We start from the raw sequence: 22857 nt of genomic DNA, 5'->3' as shown, positions 1-22857 counted from the left end.
ATATTTATAAACAACAGCTGGAGTTAGTAATTACCTTTCCTATATTTGCTCAAAAGCACAGAAATGTGTCTAATTTCCTCTTTCCCCTTCTTCCCTTCCTTTCTTTTCCTCTCTCAAAATCTGGCTGCCCTTAATACAGCAAACCATTGAAATCATAGGAATGAAGGTGAAAAATATTTTTCAATTCTGTAATCTCTGTCTTTGTTTTGGAGTGAAGAAATTCTTTTATCATTGCCAATAGCTCCAGTTCTGTCAAAGGAAAGAAGAAAAAATAGACTGGAAAGGAGATATGTCTTCATAACCTTAACATTGTTCTTTCGATGTGGCAAGTGCTCTATCTTAAAGAAAAGTACTTCACTTTATACCTGTGTTTCTACATTGCGATGATGGCCCAGAAAATTTCCCAGTCAACTTCAGCAAGGCAGCCAGATGTTCATCTTACAGCTTCAGTACACCATGGCCTTGCTACAGGTTCTCCTCTTCCGCTGTTAAATGGGCACAAGTTTAAGATACAAATGTAGCTGTAAATTTAATGGAAATAAGCATCACTACAAAAATAGAGAACGTTGCAGGTATGCAAGGAAAAGGCTCCTTACCAGAGCATGGATTAGGAGAAATGAAATGGTAACAATAGACAATTTGCAAACAATATTGAGTTGACAGAACATTGTTAGGTATTGCTTATGTGTGAAGATCTAGCTCAAAAGCTTGGTGTTTAAAAGCATTTGTTGTTAGGGATTATTTCCAGAGCTGATTAACAGAAACCTTTTGTGACTTGAAAAGGAATGAATTGGATAGACAATGAAATGACGCACTTCCTCATTGTTGAGGTATTCGCGTAACACAGTATTATTGTCCAGTGCTTTGTCATTGCTAATCCACAGTGGTACTCCATGCAGCCCATGGTGGTACTTGGTTTTGATATCATTCTCCTTTAATTTGCTAGAATAAGAACTTTTTTTTAACAATCCTTTAGTCTCCTAAAATGTTAGGGAGTAGTAATTTAAGAGTTTCAGTGAATGTACACTAGAGGAGATGTAATTACAGAGGAATCTTTAAGAGGAATCTTAAAGGCCTTATTTAAAATCACAGAATGAAAGTGAATATTCAATGAGATACTGTAGCTTTAATCTATGCTGTTATATCTGTTATTCAGCATTACATTCCAGCTTTCATTTTTTTTCTGTTTTCCATCTAAATCTTTGAAGGGTGCCTTCTGCCACCTTCTATTCAATATTTGGACATACTGGGGTGATTTTGAGTAGGAATGTCAGAGGATTTTCTGTTTAAGGTTTGAGTTTTCATTCCTCTGTCAGTGTGAAGACAGACCTTTAGCTTTTCTTTGTGCCTTAATTTATGTAGAAAGTAGAGAAACACAAAATGAAGGACTATGTAGAAATGTAATGCTATTTTTAGCGAAGACATTTATTCTATGCAAAAGGCTCTACATTCTCAAACATCTTCAGATCAGGTGATATTTAATGTGTTAAGCCTCAGAATGAAAGACATTTTTACAAGTTCTGCACTGCAGACAAAAGCAGATAAGCAACTAAATATAATAGCTATTTTGGTATCTACTGAATCCTCAGAAAAAAATGATGGGCAAAGTTCCAGGATACGATGACCCCAATGCACTGAATTCATGCTGCTGTCAGGAATGGTCATGCTGCTGTCACTAGGAATGGCCTTCTTCACGGGTGTTTTCCTACCTGCAAAAAGCAGACAAGATTGTTAGAGCAAATGATTAAAAATCCCGTCTTTCACAGAAAATAAGTCAATATGCTAATAGCTTGAATATGTTAAAATAATATGACTATCTGGACAAGTCATGCAGATAGCTGGAGTGCTGACAGTTTATCTGTTGAAAGAGCTTTCATTTAAAAACATAAAAAGCCTTATGCTCTCTACAGATATGACTATGAAAGATGAACCGGAAAAACAGCAAAAGCTTTGTTCAGGTCAATAAGGCTGTATTTTATCAAACTTTATTACAAATGCAGACACATCCATTTCAGAATTGATAATAAAGCTGTTTTATGGAAAAAGAGGCAGTGTAGAGTTGGTGTTTCTCATTTCTTTTTTGGCTGAGTAAATCAGTAATCTGCAGAATACCTGTTACTGATTTCTTTCTAGTAAAGGTTGTTTGAAATGATGGGAAACAAAGCTGTCTTTCTGTCATCACACAGCTCAGAAGATGGATTTTCATGTAACATAAAAGACTAAAGGCAATTACATGGGTCACCAATGAAAGCTCGTATGAAAATATTATTCAGCTATTTAAAAAAAGGTACTTGGAAAACGTAGCAGATAATGGAGGAAGACTGTGAATTATACTGATCAAGCTAGACCATGACTCTTAGAGTCTGTATTTTCTGATTTAATATGAAACTGTTACAAGTTTTTAAGTGATTTGAAACTTCTTAGAAAGGCCATCAAACCCTTTTGCTTACAGAAGATACTCCCAGCTATGTATAATTGAGTTTTGCTATCCACAATCTAGCAAAAAAAATATGCCTGGCAATCAGCTAAAGATGACTTCTAAAACACACAGGCATGCCAGCCTTTCTTTCTACCACTTTGCTGGATAGATTTGTCCGGTTTGCCATTCTCCATAGAGAATTTCTTCTAGGTGAGATGCAGAAAGTATTGTGATGCTCTTTTCATTTTATTTTTCAACTCTTATTTTTTGTGAGCTCCTGTCATGCAATGTTGGAAGCAGTTTGTCCAGGTTCCTCACTAAAAGCAGTAGCTGCAATTCAGTATGTGTTGTCCCACATGTGCTACAGTTGTCATCAGAATGTGCAGGGAGAGGTTGTGCCCTGTGCGAGCATGTGACTGGCTGGAATAGACAACATCTTATTCTCATATAAAAGATCATGCATATTTAATATCTGAATTATTGCCTAATGGTCCTTTCTCTTTCCTATATGGCTTTCTATCTTCAGTTTCAATTTCTTTTTGGTGTTCTCTTTTACTTCTAATTTCTCCTGCCTCCTTGAATTTAGCGGATTTAACTCAAGAAAGAAAGAGTACACTGGGATTTTCATAAGGCTGATCCAAATGCTTAATAAAGGTTTCCCATAATAAATAAATTACAATTAATACAGGCAAGCAATTTAATCTCATGGCATTTCAGATCCTGATTTGTAATGAAGGAATGATAAGATGCTCCTTTTCTGTCTGTTTAGGTGGTATATTTTTCAAATATAGTCTTGATGCTGTCTATTCCTATCTCAGTTCCTTTGGTTATACAACCATGGCTTGTGTTAGCTAGCAAAGTATAGAATCATAGAATCACTAGGTTGGAAGGGACCCATTGGGTCATTGAGTCCAACCATATAGTCACTGAGGATGTTCTCATTAATTTTGGTTTGAATCATTGCTTTTGATTACATTGCACTGATAATGAAGTACTCATTGCGAATTTGACTGCATGTTCAAAACCATAGACACTTTTCCTCTTTTGGAGATTTGTCCCAACACTTCTCTCTGTATTTCCAGACTTTCCCTGCACTATCTTCTATCTCAAGTTCTTCGTGTCTCCCTTAATCTTTTCTCTTTTATCACCTATCCCACCTCTAGCATTTTCCTCTTTTTCTTCTTTCCTTACCCTGAAGTTTTTCTCCTTGTTCTTATTACAATACTTGGTTTATATTCCTATCATTATTATTTACTTTTCATTATCTTCTGGCTCTTATTCTCTTGGGAACCCATAGACACAAAAGGATAAGCAATTGTAATCAATTGAGCTTCATCTGTGTAAATTTTAAGGGAAATAGGAACTCTTTTGAAGACTTCAGAATATTGACTCAGGAGATCATGACAATTGTTTTAACACATGTGCCAGCAAGATTTGTGATACTATTAATAAAGATGACAGCACTATTTGCTGTTTACTAAAATGAAAGACATACAACAAAATAAGGGGGGAAATATTCCCCAGTTCCATCATTCCTTGTATGCAACAAAATACTCAACATGTGTATGTAGAATATAATGTTTCTGTCCACAAATCATCACACAAACTATTCACAAACTAATAATCTCACTCAAGAATTAACTTGATTTCAGACATGATCATATTCCACTTAAGTGCACATCACAACTCTTGGACCTCCCCTTTTCTAAAATACCTATATATGTCTTAATATTTTTTTTGCAGAGAAGCTTACAGGTAGAGAATTTAATTCTGCTCTAGACTAACAACTGAAGCGCAAGCAGCACATATGTATTGTCCAGGCTTAATATATACCATAATAGTATGGTGATCAATACAGGATAAGAACACTTGAACGTATATGAAGAAAGACAAGTGGACACAAGTGAATAATGCAAACACTTTCCACTTTCAAATAAATGCTTGTCATTCTTACCACCAGTTAGGCTTTGAATACAGTCAACATGCAGCATAACGAAGCAGTGCTACAACTATGAGGCCAGAAATCTTAAGCTTCCCTTTATTTTTACCCTCTATACAGAACTAAAAGAAACTGAAAACATTGTATACATCCTTATTCCATTTCCTGTCTCTACAATTTGGTAGAGTTGCTCCAGAAATGTTGTATATTTTTAGATGAGAAAATAAATGCTGCATTTGCTTTTGAAGTAGGGGTTCGCGATTCCCATGCAGAGACAAATATGCAAAATACTGGTGTGAATTTTCTGGCAAGTGACTAGGCACGATAAGCTAAGGTAATGTTAATGTCTTTGACACTTTTTCTTATGAAACAGTTACCTTGGATTGAGAAAGCTTCAAGCAAAAAACCCAAGAACTGTAGCATATGAATTGAATGTAACAAAACCCCCTATGACTATACAAACGTCAAGTGAGTTGAAGTGAAATAAAAAATGAAAAATAGAAATGCAAAGAATAGAAAATGAGTATGATGCACAGAAATTGTCACTCTTGGACTAATTGGAAGACTAATAGCTTTGATGAAAAGAGAAGGCAGTGAGAAGTTTGTACATTTCACAAAAGGCATCTTTTCTGCCTCTCATCTGTAATCTACCTATTTGCATCTGAAAAATATATTGGCATGTAATAATGCTGTTGTGTAACAGGCACTGTGTAATGGAGAAATGACAGACAACATGAAATAGGACAAACCAATTCTACTCATTAGAATGAATGCAAAAAATCAGGATTAGAGAGGGCATCAAGAACAATTCACCATGGTGCCAGACCAGCAAATAAATATTAATATTTCAGGGAGAAAGCTATTATTTAGTCAAAAAGAAAAGTACATGTATATATGCTACTAACTATTGTAAGCCAGAAATGTCTAAACATCAAAAAAAGAAAAACGTGACTCAGAATTGTTTACTGAGTACACAATTGATCAGAGCAATTAAATCCTACCAGTGCTCTCGGGGTCTTGACAACAGCTTTTTGTAGCTGATTTTTCTTTTCATTTTTTTTCTTTCCAGCTCTTTAATTTCCTTAAAACTTTCTAAAAATATTCAAATCACATTCTTAATGTCACTTTGCTACACATGCCATCACAGCTGTTTTAACAATGTTGTTGAGACAATTATGAAAGGGGAAAAATAGGCCATTCAATGATAAAATGGAAAAGTAATAAAAAAAGGAATAATTGTAAGAATATTTCTTATCAAAGAGTCTGACAGATTCTTGAAAAAGGGAAGGAGTTTTTGTGGACTTTTTTTCAGTCCATAACATGTCATGTAAGTTATAGCTTTGTCAGAGATTTCATAATTGAAATTTCATATATTTGCCTAATTAGACTATGACAGAATAGTATCAGAAACATGAAAACATTTTTTAAAGTTGTATCCTTGTCCAAGGTTAATATTGTAACTGGCAACAAAGGTGTGATTATACTGTAATATTTCTATTCATTAGAAAGCACAGAGAATCTGAAAACAACTAAAGTTTTTTTTTAAGCCACACCGATGTCTCAGTATCTAAAGAAATGTAATAGGTGCCTAATGGAATCTAACGGCTCAACAGTAAAAGTGTTTTTATAAGTAATTATTCAGACTTTAACAAACAAAGAATGTAGGAATTACTGTGCTTCTATTTACTTTTCAGGTACATTTAGGATGTTCAAAATAAGCTGTGCAACTGCCAACTAATAGCTATCCCGTAGTACTTTTTTCCTGACTTTCAGGATTTCTCCAATAAACATCTTTCCTATGTGGCCCCTGCAAACACCTCAGAAAGGATGGAGACAGGTAGACTGACTTCTAACACATTCCTGCTTAAGAACTAAGAAACTCAAGGTGACTGGCCTCTGTGCAGGTCTCAAAGTATAACAGAGTATGGAAGGGCTGCTCACATGGGTAGTTCAAGGCAACTCAAGAATTATCTTAATTATCAGTGTGATAAAGGAAAATAAGTTACAGTTCCATTATTCCTCCAGCTTGTTTCTGAATCCGTCCAACTTGTAGTGCAAATGGGAACTGTACTATGAAAATGCCAGAGTCCTGGAGAGGCCTTGGCTCTATCTGCAGGTTAGAGGGAATCGAGTTCGGAACTGAATATACCTGTTACTAACATTGCAATGTGAAATCAAGTTCAATTCATTATTTCTGCTAGACATTTACAGAGTTATGCCAAATGACAATTTTTCCTGTATTACTTATGCAGACGTCTTAATGACCAGATGTCAACATTGATTCAATATCTTTTGTAATTTGTCTCTGACTAAAAGGTGTGATGAATAAAACAAAGAAGAGGAAGTGAATGTGTACAATGAATGTAATGCCTATAGCCTTCAGAGGAATCATAATGTAGTTCTGCTGTATGATTCATTATTTTTGGTTCTTCCAATGTGAAATGTGGATTTCATATCATGCTTTTCTTCAAGGAATGTTTCCATTGGTCTTATATATATTATGTATTAATGTACTTGCATTAGCAAAAAGTGGTATAAGATAAATTACTCTTATTTTAATACTCATTGCATTAAAATAAACCCTTATAAATATAATGGACATATCTCTATTATTTTATCATTTGTTCTTTTATTCACAGTGAAGATACTTATGCCTAAATGTTTCATGACTAAGAAAAAAACGAATCAACTGCCAAAATCCTTCATATGGTTAGTGGAGAAGGATCTGTCAGAACAAATTGAAGTACAAACATTAACCTGAATAAAACATTTAGCTCATATGCAGATGTTAAAATAAAGGTAGCTTGATGATAGTGTCTTCATCTGAAGCTGAATTCCCTCCTGACATTTAGGCTCAAGTTAGTGACACAGACAGAACCACATTCTTGGCCTTCTACACTGTGGTTTTCAGTACTGTCATATGCTGAATGACATTTAGAAGTAGTATGATTATTTTGCTGTTGTTATTGAATAATATTATACCTATAAAATAGCAATTTTGCTGCAAGATGCTGCTATAGTTACGGTTGAGGTAGATTACTTTTTTCCATGTTACATACCATTACCTTCTTATGTGCATAATTTTGTGTTATTTTCATCACTCTAACTAGAAGTTCTCATTTTTGAGGCATTGATGAGACAATCATCTTGCCGCAATTACCAGATTTTTATTTTGTGTCCTTGATTCTTATGCAATGAGGAACTCTGGTGACAGTTTCCTATTACCTTCTCCACAGCTTTCTTGAGATTGAAAAGACACAATTACAAACGCTTTGAAATACAAGAATGGGCATAACTGTGCAAAATTCTGTTCAGCGGTTGCCTATTCATTCTTTACTACATATATGCTTTGATTATTGATTATTATATGATTTGTACAAGATAAGTACTGCATTGTGCAAGTGTTTTCCTGAATGAGTTAACGTCTCTGCAGATCAGGTGAGGATAATGTGTCCTAAAAATGAGATTAAAATCTTTGTAGCTTTAACTTCAAAGACATTACTGATCAACAATAGGAAATAATAGCATAGCAGTCTGAACTTCTAAGAGTAGTTTATCATCTTGCCCTAGAAACAGGATATCTGAGATTCAGATAAACCCATCGACTTTGCTACACACAGGTTGTTCACACCATAAGGCTGTAAGCTCAGCCTGTAAAGAAAATGTAAGGTGAGATACGGCTTCTTCTGTCCTCCTTTATTGCTGTATAGAGAGGGCAACTTTTGCTTCTCCAGGTACTGGCTTTGTTGTAAAGAGAATATTTTCTATATTAAGGCTTTAAAAGGGACACAGAAGGAGCTCCACAAAAGACTTTACTATATAGAAAGCAGGCAAACTTTGTATGTCTAAATCCAAAATGTATAAGATTCACACCTTAACACAGTAGTGCTTTGTCTGGAAGGTGCTTAATTTTTTACTTAGGAATTCCCTGCCTATTTACAATTTGGCTTTTTTTGGTGTGTCTTTAAGCATATCCAGTGTTATGTCCAGTGAGTGCAGAATAATTTAGTACTTCTGTTATCCCTTTGTACAAAACCCAGCAAGCTTTACAAAATAGGCATGTCTACATTGATGCTCACTCGCTGGGATGAGCATCTGGTGTGCCTGGACTCTTACAGCAGCGGGTTCTGCTGTGTGGATATGGACATATCTACGAAAGGCAGGTCTTTGGCATGAGTACGACATGTGAGGATATGTTGCCATAGATTTTCATACCTGGAAAATTGCATGAGATCATGCCAGGTAGCAGAAACAGTGAAAACCTGCATTATCTCTTGTTTAACAGGTATATCTGCCAGAGGGAAACCATAGATCTGCATTGCAAACATAAAAGCTGCAGACATTTTGACAAAAAAATTTGAGATCCCTGAAAGTCTGACATTCACAGTGAGACTGCTGTCTTGTTTGAGGAGCTCAAGATAGTAACCATTCCTGAAGATAGTGGATAGATGTGAATGGAATATCAGAATAATTTATTCACAGACCAAGTAGGTAGAAGTAACAAACACAGGTTGTAGAAATGTCACAACCTCAACTGCTGCTCATTGAAGTGATGTTCTACCTCTCACCATCTTTGTAATTGACAAAGATCAGCCACTGACAACTGACTAATAAAACCTTTCTGTTCTTTCCCTAGCAATATTATCAAAACTCTAATACTTCTTTGATTCTGGTAAACTATTTCTGTCTCCTGAGATTCCCCATCAGCCATGTGATAACTTGTATACACGCAATGTCCCACAAGGTTTTTCTTATATTATACCATTTTCAGTCTCTGATCTGTTGGAACAGAGTAACTTTTTGGTATCTTTGCTGAAGCTACAGACAGCAAAGAAAAAGAGCTTGTGTATCAGGAAACAGTTTTATTCTTAGTTCTGCAGAGCCTTTAGCTATAAACTTCACCCTGTACAGTACGAAGTGAGCTAGACCACATGTAGGGTCTGATTCAGTGCAATATCTTAGGAGAATATTTTCAAGAGCTCAAATGACAGTTAAGCAACAATTTGCAATTAAGGATGAAAGTAGTAAGTATCCAGTTGTCATCTATGAACTTTAGATCTGTACCTATAGCCCTGTGTAGCTGCCAGTGACTCCTTAAGGGCATAGAGATTCAGCAAAAAAATAGAAGTGTATGACTTGTGTTTTAGGAAGAATTACCACAAAATCTTATCTCATATACTGTCATATTTATGCAGCAAAATGCATAAGCATACCCACTGTAGGGCTTAAAGGACAAAAGTGCTTAAAAGGACTTAAAAGGACAATAGTTGCATTCTGCACACAGTGGCTCCCTTGAAAATAAAATACTTTTTCCTTGTTAAGATTAGATCTTAAAAGAATGCTAACTGCAAAAAAAAAGAATTAAAATTTAATATATAAATAATTGGATACAATGTTATCATTTTCTTCCTACTTACTCTCTGACGGAACAGCTGGAGGGCTGATAAACAATCTGTAACTGTTGAAATGCTGTCAGTCGTCACAGTTGTAAAAGTGTCTGGAAGTGTAGTGAAGTCTGGAGGGACAGTATGAAATGATCATACTGACATTGTATAGTTTTTGATGTTTATTATTTCCTTCTCTGCCTTCGACTTGTCTGCTGGAAACATTTTCTGTCTTCGAACAACTCTCTAGGCTTCTGTACACAGAAAGAAAGAAAAAGTATAGACTGTATGAAGAAAGAAAAGTAAAAGACAAGAAAATGGATTGCATTTTTCTGCCTTTTAGTCATGAAAGAAGTCGGGAACAAACTTTCTGGAATCAGCAAGGCAAATTCAGCTTTGGAACATTTGGAAATCAAGTAATTTCATCAGTAGTAACTGCAGTGAGAATAAGCCTAAAATCTTAAATTGCTGTTTGGAAAGCTTGTGAATGTAAAGGTGCCTTTTTCAGTTCCTGACCAGCCTAGAAGTAGAAACTCTAGAAATTTCATGGGAAATATGTCTCTCTGTCTCTGCATTTTGCATACTCAAGCAACTTGGAAAACAATATGAATGTTTTTTACAGTCCAACATTATAGATTGCTAAATACTCTGTTGTGTTATCTGGTCTGTTGCTTAAATTTGGGCTGAGGATTGCTTTGGTTTAGGGGTAAGTATGACACAATGAACTGATTAAAATATATATACATCCCTTATTCTTTATGACTGAAATAAATCTCTAACTACCCAAAAGATTTTGAAGGTCTTCTATGAAGAAAATAAAAAGTAATGATTTTGAGACTGATTCAGGGTCTTTGTAAATCATGGTAAATTTTTCCAGGTATGTTAGACCAAGTCCATAATAAGATTATCTATATAAGAAAAGGAAGGAGGATTTAGTCATATTGCTTTTTATTAGTGAAAACTGATGCTGAAAAATATGTAAATCAAAATTTGATTTTGCCCTTGACATGCTTACTCCATTTTGAGAATTTGATATTTTTTGGTGGGGAGAAAACAATTTGTATTTGAAAGTGGATGATATGCTTTGGTTAATAAATGAGCATTATGAAGCTGATCAAGAGAACTCCTGAAAGTCTTTGTCAGGCACCGACTTTGACAAATTGTATAAACTCCTATGAAAGTTATCTTACAGAAATCATATATAAGACGTAACTACATGCCATAGTTTCAAATGAAACTTGAGCATTTGTAAAATCACTTAATGCGATAGTTCAATGAAACAGTTTAATCACATATCAGAGCTGTTGTAAACTCCCTGTTAATACATACTTTATTAATACAATTTTTTACTATCCTTAAGCCAAGGTACATCGTATTCCACGTACAAAGTCGACTGAGCATGTCTGATGATGAAATGCTCCCACTCTTGAGCTGTCCCTGGCAGCAGACTCCCACCATCTCCCTTTTCTCAGGTCTTGTGCAACCTCGTAATGATCCAGTTTAGAGCACTAAGCCACAGAAAAATATTCAGTGTTTCTGTTAGGTTGTTTTCCTATTTGTTAGTGAACCATGGAATGGTATTTGCCATTGTACGTAAGTTTTCTAACAGACGAAAGCATTCTGGAAACCAGGCCAGAGAAGAGCCCAAAGAGATGTAATGAATTTACACCTTTAGAATAATATGCAGTATCTGTCTATAGAGGAACGAAGTCCTTTGGTCTGTAAGGATTTTGCAAATTTAGGCTCAATATGAGCTTCTGTTTGGGCCTCTACATAAAGTCTGAAACACCATTATTTTATAATCAGAAGAAGCAGTTAGGATAGAGGTGCAGCTCGTCAGAGAACATCCTGAGACAGGCTGGTTTATGTTTCCATGCAGGAAAATCCTTTTGGATAGAAGGCAAACAAAAAGCCTTCTGATAATAAGAGTTGGTGCTGCTTCAAAACAGCCCATTTCTGTTAAACTTGACATTTCTGGCCTTCGGAAAGCAGGTGTGTCTGCCCAGATTGGCCATAAACTATGTACAATAAGTAAGTATTTTTCTAACAGACAGGGTTTTGTAGACATAGTATGAAGTAAAATAACTTCTCAAATTGAACCCGAACGTATGAAAATAAGCTGATATTCTCACATCAGGAGCTATATTGTACATCTTTTTGTGTTAGGTAAACCACTTTTTTCTTTCTATAATTTGAATGAGAGATAGGTATTCTTAAAGATCATTTCCTTAATGCAAATTAATATCACTGTTTCTACAGAGAGCCTTTCCTTTTTATCAACACTCTTGGCACAGAAAAATGAATGCACAAATGATGTCTCTAAAAAATAGGTAACAACTGCAAAACTGTTACATTATCCAAGAGTTGGCTAGATCAAGCTATAATGTGGACTGTTTTTTTATTTACTCATCTAAAACTAACAAGTGTTTAAATTAGAAATACTAGCTGAAAATTTCTTGTTCCCAAGTCTCTCTGGTTTTGTGTTCTCTTCCTCCTTAGTTCACATTAACAAGACAATACTAGTGAGCCACACAACAGCAAATAGAAAAGTATCCTTGGTGTATTCCTAACTGACATGAGTGTGTTAGTTATATGTACCAACCAAGGAATCAGAGTAATCTAGGGTATCAAGCACACTTTTTTTTTTGAGAAAGTGCTCTCCATTCACTGGTTATTTACTCACTCTAATACACTTCCCTTGTTGTCCTCATTTGTTCAAGTATTTGAGAATAGATAAGTAATCTGGGAGATTTTCCAGTTTAAACTATAAAGTAATAAATAATTGAGCTATTTGGCACTTAATGCATGAAATAGGATCTTTGTGGTCTAAAACAAAGACTAAATTCAACAGTTTCATTCTGGAAAACTCTATTTTCACAATGATATTACTACTATGAAGTTACGGTTCTGTCTGCAGGAGACAAAGGATTCTCAGGGGCTTTTCCATTACTGAAATAAATTGATTTAGAAACCATGACCTGTTCATAAACGTCTGCAACTTTCACTTAAATTGAAAAGTATTTTGTTTTTACCGGACAGGAGACATTTGATTGGCTATAAATCTATTTTAGAGTAGAAATGCAGAATAAAAGGACTGTGTAAGATGAGACCTAGTTGTATCATTTAATAACCACCCAAAAGTGATCAGACACAACAGTGGAGTAAACTGGAATGAAAGAAGGCAAAAAAAGAGCCTGGTTTCTTTAATCTGAGAGCATCCCTCTAAGTGCAGGGAGAGCTTTTTCTTAAATTGAACAGTCAAAAGAGTGGATCTCCACCTTCCCAGATAAATACTGTAACTCTGAGTCTCCTGTGGTCTTTTCTAATGATGACTAAGGTGCCAAACTTCCCATCATAGTCAGATCTGCTCCCAACAGCTAAGTATACTTAAAGGAGTTAAGCTTACTTTAAAGCAGGCATTCAGAAACTGGCCAGCTCAACTGCTCTCCAACTCCAACGACAGCAGCAGAAACTTAAGCTTCTGATGCGTATGGGCGCCTGCATTTAAATCTAAGAATCTTAATTTCAAATGGAGCCTCTCCTTCCATGACTTGTTTCTCAGAGGTGCTGCTACTTTAACAGGAGAGACAAAGAGAGCACAGGCCTGGCATCTGCCAGCCAGCTCTGTGTTTAGGGTCACACATATGTATTATCACAGAATCATAGAATCATAGAATAGTTTGGGTTGGAAAGGACTCTAAACATCATCCAGTTCTAACCCCCCCGCCATGGGCAGGGAAATCCCACTAGATCAGGCTGCCCAAGGCCCCATCCAACCTGGCCTTGAACACTTCCAGGGATGGGACATCCACAACTTCCCTTGGCAACCTGTTCCAGTGTCTCACCACTCTCACAGTGAAGAAATTCTTCGTAACGTCCAGTCTAAATCTGCCCCTCTCCAGTCTATACCCATTCCCCCTGGTCCTATGCCCACAAGCCTTTACAAATAGCCCCTTTCCAGCTTTCCTGTAGCCCCATTCAGGTACTGGAAGGTCGCTATAAGATCTCTTCTGAAAGTAAAGAACTGTAAATCCCTGTATCCCTTGAGGCTTAGAAAGACACAGAGCACCATCAGCTGTGGTGATAACTTGCTTTATACCTTACCTCTTACTCCTGTGGCATAGGAATTCTTGCTAAAAAGAGAAAATATGCCATTAGTTTGACACATTGACTCACCTGATGTAATGCCTCATTCCTAGCGATGAAGTGTGTAGCAGAAGGAGCATTTACATAAACTTGAGACAGAAAAATGAAATTTTCGTGTTAGCTAGGGGATGGAGCAAGAGGAATGGAGCAGAAATATGTAGTTTTGGATTCAGGTACCTGCAATACACAGAAGTCCTCTGCCATTGTTTGGATCTGGCCTATATCCTTCAGCTGGGAGAAAGGTGCATCTAAAAGGAACATAAGGATTCTGTTAGTGATATTATTACAAAATTGCATTCTGAGCAGGTAGACCAGCATTTTGTGTAGTTCATTACCCATAACCTTCTGCCAAACAGAACAGACAAAACAGCTTTCAGCATCAGTGGAAAGTTAAACGGTCTTTGCTTTTTATCAATGGTACAAATGATTTAGTAGGTCTTTTAAGCTGTTCTTTGTTTATCCTATTTTACAATGCATTCCTAAGAATACAGAGATTTTTTTCCCATTTTGATTATGATATATGAATCTCATCAATAGCATCTGTAGGTAAGGTTTGGCTGTCTCCCAGTGCAATGAAGAAGAAAATGTTAGGATCACACTGGGTTTGTTTTGATTTTTCATTGGAGGGGGAAAAGGACCATACCAGTGTGGATTGCTATAGCTCTTTGAATCCTTATCCACAAAAATGACAATGGCTGAGTTGCTTGGATGCAATGAAGGGATCAGATAAATGAGATACAAAGAACATAAAAAAATACAGATTTTCCCCTTATGACTTGACCAGTAACAAACTCAGTGAGAGCAGAGTATATAAGTGCACAGGATGTATTATACACTAAAAGACAGATGAAGATGTTTCAGCATTTGTTTCTTCTGTCAACACACTCTTACTTTTCTGTACCCCACAGAGTGATTTTTTGCTCCTCTGCATGAAGTTGAAAGTTATGGCCAAGACTTCACCTTGCTTTGTAAGTAAGGACTGTCAAAAGCACGACACTTTAAGTTGTTCCCTTGCCTGCTATGTTACTGGGTTTAGACTTTCTAGGAACAGTCCCTTGACAAGCACAGCACTCAGTCTTGATGCATCTGACTTACTTGCTGCATCTGAAGTGTTACTGAACTTTGGTGCTTTCACCTGGATATAGGTGAATAACAGAAGTCTCCAATGGAATGCTTTGCTGATTGTGTGAATGGACTCCCGTGTACTCCTGTCTCTGTGATCTGATGAAATTAATACAATCAGCATTGTTCATCTGTGCTGTGAGTGATGATTTGTGCTTTGCGTATCCTATATACAAGCTCACTCCTCCTGTATCAGGCTATGCATTTGTGAGAATGGATGAGTTTAAGGCACAAAGTCACTGCTGACAGTAACTGTCAAATATGACTGCACACATCTTAAAATGCTGCATTCAAGAAGGAAAAGGACAAATTCCATACCCAAGTGCTTACTGTGATGTCTCTGTCTTCACTGTTGTCAGCTGTGGATGATCATACCGGACGTGTCCTCTTCTCTGACCACACAGTGGTGTGAAGACATTCTATATGGTGAGATTGCTAATAACCTCAGGGCTCCTTCTCTGAGGAGGAAGAACTTGCAATTCCTGAAATCTCCCATGGCATTCCTTTCCTATATAATGACATCACTTTTGTCTACAAGTTCTGCCTTTAAGCAGTGATAAATAAACTGAAAGCAACAGGCAATTCTTTAAGTATCTTTAATGGCAATTTTGAACTACTGACACATATTATGAAAGCTCAATTCATACTAAAATAAAAGAATTTTCCTGAAATATTTTTAAATATCTCTAAAGAGTCTTACTCTTTTAAGTATGCATTTTCTGTCATGCTTGCATTTTTTCCCTTGATAGACTGTTGAGAACTGTTATAAAAATACTGAGCAGTGTATATCGTTCTCCTCCAGTGTATAAAACTTCTCAATTTATAAGAAATATTGGCAAGAATCACATTTTGGAAGAAGAAAAAATTTGCAAACATAATTGCTAAAAAGTTATTACAGCACAGAAATTCAAAAGAAATAGAATTTTCTATAACTTAAATTTATGGTAAAAATGCTCATTACTCTTGCATGGGATGAGGTTTATAGTACTTTTTACTTTATAAGTCAGACTGTAAACCAGACTGTTGGACTTGAAGCAGTCTGGAGTTTTACAATGTGTTTATTCTTCACTGGAAGATATTAAGCCTGATTTATGTCTTTCAACGGAGTTTTTTCAGACTGCTTTCATGGAGGGAAGTGAAGGAACTGAAAACAAATACAGACCAAGTAGGAGCATCAACAAAGCGGTCATATTGTATTGCTAGTCCAAAGGTATTGGCTGAAAATTGACAATTTGACTTTAAATATCCTCTTTCATTGCTTCTCCTGCTGCTGTAGAATTGGGAAATACTCTATACTTTCACAACATTCCCAGTGATCAGTTGATATTCTTCAGCCATCTGGCAAATTAACCTTCATTAATATTCTGTATTCAGGTTTAGAAATTAGTACATATCTTGTTTTCTAGTCCCTAAAGAAGTGACCGAGTTTTTTTAACAGAAAAATAGGGAATAATATCTTCTGATAGAGTATCACGGCTTATCTACTCATAAGCCTTTATTGCTCTGTGATCAGTCAAATATTCAATCAAATTGTAGCAGGAAAAGAAATTGAACAAGCATGTTTCAAAATCAAGTCTTTATCATCATCATCCACTCTTCTGTAGATTAATGGTATTGGTTTATTTTATTTGAAACTGCCAATGAATTTTAAGGCTGTTAGAATTCAGGTCTAACTCATTTAGATTTCACTCTACAGAGGTTAAGCTGTAGCAGACACTGCCATGCCATTTCCATTAATAGTCAACTTACTGTCACTTTTTTAGGGACCGAATCAATGAAGACGATATCAAAGACATCTCAAATTTACGGGGAAACGGTCCTGAATAGGCTGAAAGATATGCTGTCTCTGAGGAACAGAAAGGCACACATTGGGAAATGCAGAAGTAAATCCCATCAATTTTTTAAAGGAGAGGTGTCTAACCATTGCTCAGTTTAAGAGCGGTGCGAGACAAAGAAGGGCTGACTTTCTCCCATTCTTTTTATTTTCCTCTTAAGACTTTATAAGTCTGTTCACTTGTTTTTTACTATGCCTATACATATAATGCAGGGGGTAGACCGCAGGATGCTGGTGATCTGCTATAAAACTCCAGGAGCCAAGGGAATTTAGCATGGATTTTTATTCCTTGGAATCAAAGTATCAGATAGTTAGGATTTTACATCATTCCTCATGGATGGATGCAAAGCAAGGACTCAGGATTTTTCTATCCACGATTTATACAACTGCTGGCTTGTCACAACCTACATCTTCTAGTCAAGCTAGATAAAAGGTCATAGGTTTAATGTCCAGCAAGAAAGATGACCACAGAGTTCTTCACAGCAGACCTACAGTTGTAGTGAAAATGTGTATGTGATATCCTTACCAGCTGAAAATCCTTTGCTAATCTCAAGAATCTTTACAGGCTAGAGAATCTTCAGTGGACTCATATTCAACTGAAATCCAAAGCTTGGCTGAGCAGAATCTGCTCTTAGGTTATGGTTTATGCTATTTCCTATGACCTACACACCCTTATCTCTTAAAAGACAGATTTAGTAAGCTAATAAAATTGCAATTGGCTACTGAAATCTTCCCCTAGGCAAATCACACTTCAAAGGGACTTCTGGATGGGGATTAGGAGCTCCACTAGAGACACGCTCAGTGATGCAAATCATCAAAGGGTAGTAGGAAATGGGCACACCTCTCGGCTCCTAATACAGAAGAATGCTGGTGCAAGAGATGCTGAAGTGTGTGGGGGAAGAGGGATTTGGCGGTTTTGGAGAAGCCACACTTCTGCAGGGGCTGGGCAACTCCTGTTTAAAGGGGACAGCACAGGTTCTGGTTTCTGCAGCCTCCCAGAGCAGAACCAGGGACCTCCTGTTTGTAACTTACTGCTCTCCGCACTGAATTTCATTTCCAGCTGCCTTCTTGGCAAAGCACTTCTGCAGTGGCTGGTGCTGCAGGAAGAAAAACATCACAGTTCACGTTTTCATTCAAATCATGACCAAAGTTTATTGATTTAGTAATGACACCTAATTAACTGGCAATCAATGTACTATATATCCAGGGTCAATACTAGCAATACGACCCACAAATGATGATACGAAACGCTTTCTGAGCGTTAATAAACAGACACCTATTTTCCAGCCCCCATGGGCTGCAGCGGGTGTCCTCAAAACTGCAGTCTAAACTGCAGGAAAAAAAAGAATAAATATAAACTGAAGGAAGGAATAAATCATTGTGGTAAGGGAATGAATTAGCTTAAGCAATAATAAGAAAAATAAGAAGCAAATCTTGGTCAGCTTGCAGTAAGAAAGAATATAATTGTAACAGGAGTTTAGCTTGTTTACTAGTTGAAAGAAGCAACAAATTGAGTATTGTGTATCTTAAAGAAACTTATCTCTGACTGATGCTCCAAGAGGAGGAAAATGCCAAAACAAAGAACAAACCTGAGCTCACCACGAGGACACAGTGAGAAAGAAGATAAGATAAAGAGCATAAAAGGGTTCTGAAAACACAAAGGAACTGTGATGCACGTACAGAGGGGGTGATAGGATGTGATAATGAGTTTTATGTATGTTTAACCAATGTGAGAATGAGTATTATGTATGTTTTAACCAATGTAATAATGAGTTCTATGTATGTTTAACTGATGTTTTCTGCAATCTATATGAATATGTAGGTTTAACCAGTATAAAAGTCCTGTAACCAGCCTCAATGGACACACACGTAATGTGAAATAACTCCTTGTGTGTCCAGCATTGTTATTTATTTATTAAAGCGATACTTGCTTAATAATCAAATTAGCATTGGTTATTGAGTTTGGCCTTTTCACAGCATCAGCATACATACGTATACCCACCTGAACCGACATACAAATTTATGACTTAATTATTTTCCTCCTCGATTTTGGAAAAGAAAGAGCTTTTAGTGCTTGTAATGGAATCGACAGGGAAATAAACACAGTTAATAATCCTTAAAACATTTCAGTCTTTTTTTCTGAAGTGCATTTTCTTTTTAACTGAAAATTTCCTGCTTCTGCCAACCCGACCAAGATAGGAAGGATTCTTATCTCCTCGCTACGCTAACTGGGAACCAATCAGCTCTTATAGCTGCCTTCCTCTACTGAAATGAAAGAAAAAGTAAGCTATTAAAGGGATAAAATCAATTTTAATGGCTAGTATTCTGAGAAAAATAAAATAGGGGAGTTGGGAAAAAGGGGGAAAAAAGAAAGACAGTGTGTCATCAGTGAATACTCATCACCAGTTAACTCTATGAAAGTCAACACCCTTAACACAAAACTCGCTTGACTTTCTGGGAAGGGATAAGGTGGTAAAAATATCTTCGCAAATGAAAGCTGAACAAACAGTCAATGTAACAACTGTACAATAATGCGGCTTCAAGACATAAATATTTTTTTTGCATTAACCAGGGGAAAAAAAGAATCCACAAACTCAAATTCCAGCCTGCTTTCCCTTTGTACAGAGTTCATTTTAAATGTAAGACCTAGGAGCTTCCAGATATACAAAGTACAAGTTAAATTCAGCATATTGATGTGTCTCAAATAAATCCTTTTTTAACTATGCCAATCCTTAGTATAATACCTGGTAACACTTTCATAGAAATATGACAGAGATGGCTCTGATTCTGCATACAATTGTCTTAATTTCATACCCAGACATGCATGTCCAATTGATTTTCTATATCTTTTACCTGTAAATTGATGTAATTTCTCTTTCCTCAATTCACAAACAGTCTTTTCCACTTTTTTGACCTTTGCTAGCAAGTACTGTGTGACAATGCCAACGAAAAATGCTGCAATAAAGTTCAGAGATAGTTGTGCATGTTTCAGAATTGCAATATGTTTCTACAAGGAGAGTATGCCGTTTCCTTTTCCTGTTCTTCCAGCTCTGAGTGACAGAGGTGCTGTGTGAGGCAGATGTTTTTTATCTTTCTGTCAAATTATTTCTTGTTGTCCTTCAAGATCCTTGACCTTTTTCTTTTTACCTGAAAACAGGATGTAATTTCCTTGGATTAAACACTCCCAGCAGGTTGTGTGTCACCTGTTATTCTTCTCTTAATTATATTAAAAGGAATCAATGCTTTTCAAAAATGCACAACCTTATTGTAGCTACAGATACACAAAACACAGTCTATTATTCTCTCTTCCAAAATCTTGGTGAAGCTAAGCTACTTATCAGAGATGGAGTGTTGAGAATGCCTCAATACCCCGTGTTAAGAACGTGATAACAGCAACACAGTGATGGTTTTACAATTGCAGAAACTTTGATTTGAAGGGACCTCTGGAGGTCATCTAGTTCAACATCTGCCTCGAAAATGGTTTTCAAGAATTTCCCCTTCTGTGCAAAGGCTTAGTGACTGAGAAACGTACATCCTGTATTTCTAAAAAGGGCTACTAACCATGGATGTTATGGAGCAGCTGTGTGAATTAGTATATCCAAGTTCAATTTGTCAGTGTGAAGAGAAAATTGAATTTGAAAAAAAAAAAAAAAAGGATCTGAAAAAAACCAGTACTGGTTCCAATCAGTAGAAGCAACTTGGGATTTTCTCCTCCTTTCAATTACTCTGCATTTAGTTTAGTGATTGAGATCCTTTTTATACTTAATTTTTGTCTCATATGCTTTCTTTTATCTGCTGTAATGTTCTCATTCATCTCTTCATAGAATATCACTTTTTTTTCTCGCTGTCTGAACCTTAGCTTTTGCTGAGCTAATTGGTTTTAGCTATTGTTTTTGTAAGCACTCGGATACATTTTTCCAAATGGACTTAGAGCCCAAGTCACATTATAAGTCTCTGAGCCTAAGTGTTCTTAAGTACATGAGTAATTTTTGAAAACAGAACTTAAATACCTAAGCTAAGTAGCTGCTTTTGAAAAGTTATCCTTTGTGCAATATGCAGGCCTCCTAAGCAAACAGAAATCTCAGTCTTGCTTCAGTCCCATGGTCATTATGTGTATGTACTTGGATAACATGTATTTCACATAAAAATACTTATAAATGACATCTTTGAACAGAGAATTTTCGAAAAATACATTCAAGAACCATAATCCAACAACATAGAGTATAAGAGAACAATAAACTTCTTCCTCTCTGGCCCCCGCCCCCGAGAAAAAAACAAGCCACAAATGAAATACTGTCTTCTCTGTCAGACTAGATCAGAAAATTTCCGGAAAGTACCCATGGTTTTTCAATGATATCCTGCTCACTCCCTCAGAAGTTGATGACAAAGCTTCTAGTTTCTTTTCAATTATTGAATTATTCAAAATTTCACATGTACTTCAGAAAGGAAGTATGTCTCTTGCCCTAAAAATCTCCATATAATTCAAGTAATTTCTTCGGCAGAGAAAGTTATCTATCTGCAAATTAAGTGAAATTTTATAATCCTCTGCTTGTATATTAGAACCATGGTAGGTAATTAAAATAGAAACAGATATGATTTCAACATTTCAGCCCCTAGGAACTATTTATTTCTAATGTACCTAAGGGAAATACATGCAGTCGAACTGGACAGGACTTCAGAAACACTTAAAGGAGTTAGTACCTTAAACAAAAGTAGCTCCATCAAAATCTATAAAGACACATTTATATTACTGAGCAGGATTTGGTACCTGATTAAAGAACTTATTTAAGAAAGTTCTAAAAATGAGGTAGCTCTGAGGTAAAGGCTTTGCAGAAGCAGAATTGTCACAGGTAATATTGCTAGTGAGGAGCAGAAGTTCTGCTATGTCAGGAATAATCTCTGTGTGGTAGTTAGCAATGAGAATGATACTGGTTTTTAAAGTAGTACATAGAATCTTAAGTAGATCTTCAATAACATGCTAATTTATCCTGGGGTCTTGTGGAGTTGATTGTCTAACTGGCTATTTCAGCTGGCCGTGCAATTGCTTCTCTAAATTTCAAGGTGACTTTTGTAGGGCCACAGGAGACATTTTGACTTGGTGAATAACAACACTGGATAACGGGATCCTTTAAAAACCTCTGGTTTGATTTTACAATGAGTTGTTTTCAGTGAATTTATCAAGCACAGGAAGTATTAACTGAATGGACTTGTTGAGCATCTCTACTTACCACAAAAAAATAAATGTTTTCAGATGCTAATGAGAATTTTTGTTGTTGTTAACACTGAGATGGATGGCTTTCACATAGAAAAATCTTTATTTGATACAGAAATTGCAGACAGTCCAATGGAGGAAGAGAAAAGAGGGAAGTAGGAAGGTGATGGTAAAGGCAAAAGCAATTTTTGGTGTAAAGTGTTGGACAGGAAGATACCTGGAACATCAAACAAAGGTGGTAGCTGATTGATTTTGACCACAATCAAAAGTAGGCCATCTAATCTCCTTTCTAACAATAGCAATGAATGACGGGATAACCTGAGTTGTTCCAGCAGAGCCCAAAGAAAATTAACTCTCTGGTTAAGATCTTGAAAACTGACGTATCACACAGTTCCTATGAGGGCCAAGCAGACCCCTGTTCTTGGGAACGCATCATTGCCCATATAAGAAACTTGTCAGTTAAGCGTCAGAAACAAACCTCTACCTGTCTCTCAATTGCCAGAAAATTGTCTTAGCAGTAACACGTGAATATACTGCAGCCATCTAAAAATGTTTATCAATTATTTTACTCTTAGTGCAACCAGGCTGCTTTGAGAGATAACGCGGTAAGGAAGGAAGCACTTTTCAGCCCCAGGATGCAACGCATCTTCCTACAGCTTCTCACAACAGTCTATGCCTGAAGGCACAGCTTTGTACTCTGCTGAAATGATCAAGTGAACAGAGCATAAAACTAAAATTTGTACTAAAATGAAAAACGCTCTTTAAATAATTTGATAAGATGGGTTATAAAACTATTTAATA

General features: G+C 36.3%; 1 long non-coding RNA gene across 1 annotated transcript; it reads right to left on the bottom strand.

Moving 5' to 3' along the window:
• Positions 1-1429: 1429 nt before the first annotated feature.
• Positions 1430-17160, bottom strand: LOC128851757 (uncharacterized). Its single transcript, XR_008449184.1, has 4 exons — positions 14066-17160; positions 13919-13977; positions 9776-9996; positions 1430-1709 (listed from the first exon to the last, which is right to left on the bottom strand). It is a non-coding gene; the product is annotated as an uncharacterized LOC128851757 (long non-coding RNA).
• Between the last annotated feature and the right edge of the window lie 5697 nt (positions 17161-22857).

Source organism: Cuculus canorus, chromosome 3 (genome assembly GCF_017976375.1).
Source record: "Cuculus canorus isolate bCucCan1 chromosome 3, bCucCan1.pri, whole genome shotgun sequence".
Lineage (NCBI taxonomy): Eukaryota > Metazoa > Chordata > Aves > Cuculiformes > Cuculidae > Cuculus > Cuculus canorus.
The sequence above is the reverse complement of the archived record's forward strand: the minus strand, read 5'-3'. Positions and strand labels throughout refer to the sequence as shown.